Raw genomic sequence first — 8,621 nt, 5'->3', positions numbered from 1 at the left:
AGAAAGAGGTATAAAGAGAGTAAACAGAATTATGCTGTTGTAAGTTTCATAGACTATGAAGAAATATAATTTTACATGAAGTTAGATTGGAATGATCTAAAGATGAATATCATAATCTCAGTGCAACCAATAGATAATAGCACAGAGTAAAACTTTGCATAACAAAAAATATTTGACATGTCCAGAAAAAAACAAAAGAGGACAGGAAAGGAAGGGAAATGGGAAACAAATACAAATACAAGTAGGATAAATGAAATAAAATCCCCATGTGGAAGACATTTAGCCAAACCATGTCAGTAACAACATGAAATGTAAATGAACTAAACACTTCAATCAAGGGAAATCATTGTCATATAAAATAGTAAGACCCAACTCTAAGCTATTGATAAGAAAATATGTTTTAATTATAAAGACATGAGTTGAAAGCAAAAGGTTGAAAACTGATATACATTCCAAATTCTGCATAAAGAAGCTCGTGTGGTTATACTATCAAGGTAAGAACTCCAGGACAAAGAAAATGACCAGAGATTTAGCAGCACAGTTCATAATATTAAAAGGATCAATTTATCAAGAAGACAAATATGCAGGGTGTATGCACCTAACAACAGAGCTTCAAGATACATAAGACAAAATAAGAACAAAACTAAAAAGAGAAATAGTTATTATAGTTATGGATTCCATACTCCCATTTCTGCAATTGATTGAAGAGATACAGATAAGATCAATACTGCTACAGAACATTTAAGCAATGCTTTCAATCAATGTAAAAAAAATTAACACGTAGGATACTACTTATAATAGCTGTAAGATAAACGCCCTTTGAATGTGTACATGAAATTTTTATGAAGATCAAGAATATGTTAAGTCATAAGAAGGGTCTCTGTACATACAAATATTGGAAACCAGAGTACATTCTCTGATAACAACTTCAATAAATTTTAAAAGTCATAAAATGAACATATAGAATATCCCCCAAATATTTAAAATCTAAATAACGCTTCTAAATAGCTTATGTGTTAAAAAAAAGAAATCACAGAAAATCTTTTAAATATTTTGTAATTAATGATCAAAACACACAGTAAAATTGGTGGCATTGGTGTAAACTGTGTTTACAGGAAAATATACAACATGGAACACTTGCATTAGGAGAGAAAGAGTTCAAAAGTCAATGACTTAAGCTTCCACCTTAATGATCTAGAAAAGGAACATGTTAAATCCAGGTGAGTAGGAGAAAGGAAATGATCAAGAGAAAAGTAAACAATCAATGAAAGAGAAAATATAAAAAAAAGGAGACGCTAATGAAAACCAAGCCTGATTCTTTGAAATGATCTATTCAAATTGATGAATGTCTAACTGGACAAATCAAAAGAACCAAGACAGAATAAACAAATTCAAATACTGAGAATCAGAGACAGCAACGCTGGAGTTCCTATCCATGTTAAAAAGAATGAAAAGATTTTATGGGGTGCCTAACTAAGTGGCTCCTTCAGTTAAGCATCTGCTTTTGGCTCAAGTCATGATCTCAGAGTCCTGGGATGGAGACCCGTGCAGAGTTCCCAGCTCAACAAGGGGCCTGCTTGTCCTTCTCCCTCTGCCCCTTCCCCACACCCCTGCTCATGCTCTCTCTCTTTCTCTCTCTCAAACAAATAAAATCTTAAAAAAAAAAAAAAGAATATGGGATTTTTAGGAAAAACTTTGTTTATAAATTCAATAACAGGATAAATGGGAAAATCCTTTAAAAGACACAGGTTTCCTCCTCCTGTGTCTCTGCCTCTCTCTCTCTCTCTCTCTCTCTCTCTCTCTCTGTCTATCATGAATAAATAAATAAATCTTTTAAAAAAAAAGACACAGGTTTCCAAAAGTGACTACTTAAAAGAAACAGAAAATAAGCTCATATCTACTTGGAAAACTAGATTATTTATCAAACTCTTTCCCATAAAGGAAGCTCCAGGTCCGCTGTTTCTGGTGCAGGTAGGTAGGTACAACTCTCAGTATTGACAATCTTACCCTAAAACGTCAAGAGGAAAATCACCTCCCCAAGTGGTGTGATTAAGTAAGTAACCTAAATTTCAAGCAACCTTTTAAAAAATTACTCAGCTATCAAAAGGAATAAAATCTTGCCATTTGCTATGATGTGGATGGAGCTAGAGTGTATGATGCTGAGTAATGTTTTCTATTATATAAAAATAATAATAATTAGTGAAACAATTCTAAAAATAAGTGAAATAAGTAAAAAAAAGACAGATACCATATGACTTCGCTCATATGTTAATTTAAGAAACAAAACAGGTGAACATGTGGGAAGGGGGAAAAACAGAGGAAAACAAACCTTAAGAGACTCTTAAAGATAGAGACCAAAGTGGGGGGGTGGTGATGGACTGGATGGGAGATAGGCATTAAGGAGTGCACCTGCTGTGATGAGCACTGGGTGTTGTAGGTAAGTGATGAATCACTGAATTCTACTCCTGAAACCAATATTGCACTGTATGTTAACTAAGTAGAATTTAAATAAAATTTTGAAAAAAAAGAACATTTTTCCCTTTTCATTGACTGGGACGAGTCATTAAGAGGTGACAAAGTCACAGGTGATATGAGTTGTCTTTTCAGCTTCTCCAGGGAGCCACAATTGAACATCCTGGCTGCCCAGTCAGAAGGCACTATCCACTTTCTCAACAGCCAGTTGTTATATTGCCATGACTCCTGCACCATCGTAGTAGAAACTGGCCACTCTTGCAGCCTGAGGTTTGGTTCTCTTATCATTCAGAACCTTTATTATTAGTTGTTAAGCAACATATTCTGACATTCCTGGTGAAACATACTCCACAACTCAGATACGATTTTGGAAAAAAAACCATAAACATGATTTTCAAGTGGACTCTCCTAGCAAATCATCTAAAATCAGCTTTTTCTTTGGATCTGGCCAACAGTGTTTATTATAATCCAAATGTTATATTAGTTAAAAATATATTACTTAAAAATCATTCTTCCATTCTTCCTAAGCAGAAAACATTTTGCAACTTTTCATATGAATGTGCATTATAAACTACACACATTTTAATCCCAAATGAAAGACTCAAGTGAACTTTTCTATCTAAACCTCATTAAAAGGTTGATGTGATCAGCATTTCAGTTCTCTCAGTAAAATCTTTAGATCATTGAGATACTTTTCTCCAAATTTTATAATAGTACCAAATTGCTAATATTAAATAAATATGTTTAATATTAACTATCTCTTTTCCTGAAGGATGGTCAATGTTTCTCACATCAGCACTGGAAATGTTATAAAGAGCCCTTGCAAAATGTAAAACAAATGCCTTATTGTTTGGCTTTCCCCTTCTGTGTTGATCAACTGGTGTGCCCTGAGTGTCATGCTTCCACTTTGAAGCCCATCCTGAACCAAGCCTTCCCAACTGACACCTTTTCTTTTGTGAAATTCGTTCAGTCTTACATTTGGTAGACTAATGAAGTAAAATTTTAACTCTTTTTAAAAGCTTTAAAAAAATTAAAACAAAACAAAACAAAAGAAGGGATGCCTGGGGGGGCTCAGTTATTTGAGCGCCTGTTCCTTGATTTTGGCTCAGGTCATGATCTCAGGGTAGTGAAGTCAAGCCTGTGTCCAACTCGACCCTGGGCATGGAGTCTGCTTGAGATTCTCTCTCCCTCTCCCTCTGTCCTTCACCCCCTAAAAAAAGAAAGGAGTAATCATATACGATCTAGCACCCTCACTTCCAGGTGCATATCCAAAAGAATGAAAAGCAGGGTCCAGGATATTTGCTTCCCCATATTCATAGCAGTATTATTCACAATGAATAAATGGTAGCAGCAACCCAAGTGTCCACTGACAGATGAATGGATAAACATAATGTGGTACAGGGGCACCTGGGTAGCTCAGTTGGTTAAGCATCTGGACTTAGTCTCAGGTTATGATCTTGGGGTCATGGGATTGAGCCCAGTGTCGAGCTCCCCACTCAACAGGTAGTCTGCTTGTCCCTCTCCCTCTGCCATTGCCCCTGCTGGTACACATGCTCTCTCTCTCTCTCTCAAATAAATAAATAAAATATTAAAAAAAAAAACATGGTACAAACAATGGAATATTATCTAACCTTAAAAAGGAAGGAAATTCCCTTTACAGAGATGTCTTGAGGACACCAGCCTCAGTGAAAGAAGCCAGCCTCAGAAAGACAATGCCTGTGTGATCTCACTGCTATAGGCTCTGGAGTCATCCAATCCCCAGAGACAGAAAGGAGAAGGTTGGGTGCCACAGGCTGGGGGAGAGGGAGGGGTTCTATTTGCACAAAAACATTCCGGAGACGGGTAGTGGGGACGGTTCACCACGACGCAAATGTACAAAAGCCACCGAACCGTACACATAAACGTGATTAAGATGGTAAATTTTTTATGTTGTATGTATTTTTTTTTATTTTTTTATTTTTTTTTATGTTGTATGTATTTTACCACAATTTAGAAAATGTACAAGGTCACTGGCGTACAAGGGCCCCTCTCCCATGCTTCCCACCCTCCTTGGCTCCCTACACTCCATCTTCCAACCATGTGGACCTCCCAGTTGTTGTCTCTGCTCTCAAAGCCTTTGGCTTGCAGTTGGGTCCCCAGGAAAGTGCTCCCACAGGTTTCCCTGCCAGGGGCTTTGTGACTCAGGCTTGGCTTCCTCACCACCCTAACACGCTGTTAGCACACATGTGTGTTCAGTGTGTGCTTGCCAACTGAGGGGGACAGGACAGCAGCAACTGCAGAGGTGTGGGAGTGGGTGTGCCACTCCCTTCCATCATTCGTTCACACTCAGCATCTTGCCCATGACACAACCTTGCTGCCGGTCGCACTCCACTCCTGCCTCCTCCTCCAACCACTCTGGCCCCCCACACGCACACAGCCTTGGGCTTCGTAAGGCCAGGTTACACTGTCAGCCCGTATAATGTCATCGAACAACTCCCAAGACCTCCCCCTTGGAACCAGGGCAGCCGTGTCTGTGCATCTGTCAGCCCTCTGTGGTCCCACATGTCAGATCAGGGAAGCACACCTGACTTATTCCTGCCCAGCCAGCATCTTACCCCTCAGCTGTGTGACCTTGGACCAGACAGTCCACTGCTCTCCACCTCTACTTCCTTTTCTATAAGAGGATCGGTTTCTTAGGAGGTTGAGTTGACACATTGCAATACACTTAGGATAGTGACAAACGCATCATAAGGGCTCAAAATGACAGCTGTTACCAACTCCCAGGATTTAAGAGCAGGGAGTCAGTTGGGCCAGCTTGCTTCTGCGGGTGGCGGGAACCAAAGTGATGTGCGTCTGGGTGCTGGAAAGTGAACATCTTCTACCATATGGATTCCCATGGGATTTATTGGGGGGAGTCTGGGACCTTTATGATGCCCTGGGGTTGAACAATTGTCCTTTCGTTTGATGTCTAGAGGCTTTTACACCTGAGTCAATGAAGGTCCCGGTGAGTCAGCAGTAAACCTTCCCTTTTAAGTGGAGGAAGTGCAGTAGTGAGCAGAGTTGGGAAGGGGGACCTCTGCTTCCAGAAGCTCTGCAAGCACATCAACTCTAAGAAAGAGTCTATGTGGAAGGGAGGATGGTTCAAACTGTCTTCAGGGAGAGCCACTCTGCAGGGAAGGTGGGTGTGGATGCTCCGCGCTGGTCTCATACCATTCATCTGCCATTTTACCAGCATTTACCTGGTAAGACAGCTCGCCTCCCATAGAAGCATCTGGCTTGAAGTTTTCTTTTGCTTTACTTGTGTTATTTGTGTTCTAAGGGACTTTGCTATGAAAATATCTTTGTAATTATAATGTTTTCTCCTTCCTGTGTGTAGAACTAAGTTTTATTTTAAGACAAATGCTTATTAACACAAGTTCTCTGTAAATCAGTGGTATAAGGTAGTTACACATTACAAATGAAGGAAAGGACAAAAAGGGGGAGATAAGCTTTTCTTTTACAAGGACTTGATAAAAAGTATATCTTAATGACATTTGAAGTCATTTACCAAATACAGAAGGTAGATTAATTAATTTTGTAATTTTGAAATACAATTTTTTAAATAAATTTATTTTTCATTGGTGTTCAATTTGTCAACATACAGAATAACACCCAGTGCTCATCCCATCAAGTCCCCACCTCAGTGCCCGCCACCCAGTCACCCCCACCCCCCGTCCACCTCCCCTTCCACCACCCCTAGTTCGCTTCCCAGAGTTAGGAGTCTTTCATGTTCCGTCTCCCTTTCTGATATTTCCCACTTATTTTTTCTCTATTCCCCTTTATTCCCTTTCACTGTTTTTTATATTATACCTTAAAAAGTCATAAGAAGCTATTACTTAAAAAAGTGGTATTCATTTGTGGTGGGGAAAAATTATTGTATTCACACCGAATTATTTGACTCAAAGTTGGATACTTGATGACAAGATGTAGTATTGTCTCTTGACTCTTCACTCTTGTCTCCTACTGAATACTCTGGGTGGGGAGTTGTGGTTTCCCATTCCACTGATGTGGGACTTAGCTATATGACTTGATTTGGCTGATATAATATAGGTGAAAGTTAAAGCTTGTGGGTTATAGTAACAGGTTTAAGAAACGTCAGAAGTTTGGGGACACCTGGGTGGCTCAGTCAGTTAAGCATCTGACTCTTAGTTTCAGCTCAGGTCATGATCTCAGGGTCAAAGAATCAAGCCCCACATCAGGCTTGGATTTCTTGGAGGGGGTGGGAGTAGTCTGCTTTTCTCCTTCTCCCTCTACCCCTCCTCCTGCTTGTGAGTGCCCCCCCCCAAATCAATCAATCAATCAATAAATAAATAAATAAATCTTAGAGTTCTTTGGTGACTTAGTTGGTTGAGCATTTGACTCTTGATTTCAGCTCAGGTCATGATCTCAGGGTTGTGAGTTCAAGCCTCATGTCAGGCTTCATGCTCAGTGGAGAATCTGCTTGAGATTCTTTTCCTTTCCCTCTGCCCCTGCCCACCCTGTTGTCACCCTCTCTATAAATAAATAAATAAATAAATAAATAAATAAATAAATAAATAATTTTTTAAAAATAAGTCTTTCAAAGGAAAAAAGAAAGAAAAGTTGGAGGTTTCTGCTGGATCTCTTATCACTCCCAACCTCCACTGTGAGAACTGTATACCCGCTGTATCATTTAAGGCTGGTCCCTGGGGGGAAAAAAAAAACATAGACCATATTTAGACCATCCCCACCTAGAGCAGAGCCACAGACCCTAATCTGTAAACACTGACATGAAAAGTGAGTGAGAAATAATGATTGAGTTTTCCAAGTGCCTGAGATTTTGAGGTTGTGGGTTCTGCAGTATTATCCCATCAAAAACCAGTTCACATGGTTTAAGGATGAAGTTAAGTTCTACAGAATTGGGGCATTTAGTAATCATTATAAACCTCACTAGAAACGTGGAAGCGCTTGAGATTCTTTGTCTAAATGAGATGCTCTAACTGTGCAGTCATTGGAGGTAGGTACATAGAGGCTTGAAGAGAGGCAACTGTTAGTACAGATGTCAAATATGACACCATAAGATCAGAAGATCGCTATCTCTCTACTTCATGTGCGAGTCTAAGCCTTGTTCTTAAAATATGGTTAGAGAGGGTATCTGTGAAAATGATTCTCATTCTTTAGGGATGGATTATTTGCTCCTTCTGAGAAAGAGACATGAAATATCAGAATAAGTTCTTTTTGTGAAATAAGACACTGAACAGATTGGTTTGATCTTTCAGATGCAAAAGTTTCTATTATTAAGCCATGAGACCCTTCATAATCCTAAACCTATGCAAACAAAGACTAAGAAGAGAAAAACCTCAAAGCTACTGCCTGTTTGATGAGAAACAGGTTGGCTCAGTTTGGTGGAGCGCGCAACTCTTGATCTCAAGGTCATGTGTTTGAGCCCCGTGTATGATGTAGAGTTGACTTAAAATAAAATTTTTAAAAATTAAATTCATAAAAGGAAAGAGAACACTTGCTAACATACAGGAGTAGTCCAAGGAGCCTTTGGCCCCTCATAACTCGGAGATGGCCCCGGGTCCAGAGGCAGTATCCCCGATAGCTCCATGAGGGGGCACTTCTTGGAGCATCTCTCCACTTAGGTGTAGAAGAAAGACACAGAGGAGTGTGTGCCAGTGGAAGATGGGTTGCTCACCAGTCAACAGGATGCTCAAAAGAGAACTATAAACCAAGAGCAGAGCCTGAAACAGATGGAGGATTTTCTGGGTAATTCTAATGGCCACCTAGATCCAGGCAGGGGCTGATCAGGATGACCAGGTTAGTCTTAGCTCTTGAGCTGTGGATAGAAAAGAGTTGTTGGACTTGTCTCCAGGGGTCCATTGGTTGGGTTCCCAATAATAAGAGGCAGGGTGATCCATCTCTAGTTAGAAGGCCTCTCCTTGGAACAACTGCATGATGAGGTCTTTCCGAAACTGGTTTTTTGTCCCTGGCCACTGAATGATTGTCACCTCTCTGTTGTATTAATTTCTGACCAGCAACTGCTCTTCCCTGCAGTATGAATAACAGGTCAGGAATCACTGGCTCTTTTTAAAATAAACATCTGATTTTTTATAAAAATCTCTTTTAAAACTTGCTTTACTTTTTTTTTTAATTTATTTATGATAGTCACA

Source organism: Vulpes vulpes, chromosome 1 (assembly GCF_048418805.1).
Source record: "Vulpes vulpes isolate BD-2025 chromosome 1, VulVul3, whole genome shotgun sequence".
In the NCBI taxonomy this organism is placed as follows: Eukaryota; Metazoa; Chordata; class Mammalia; order Carnivora; family Canidae; genus Vulpes; species Vulpes vulpes.
This window is presented reverse-complemented; position numbering follows the sequence as displayed.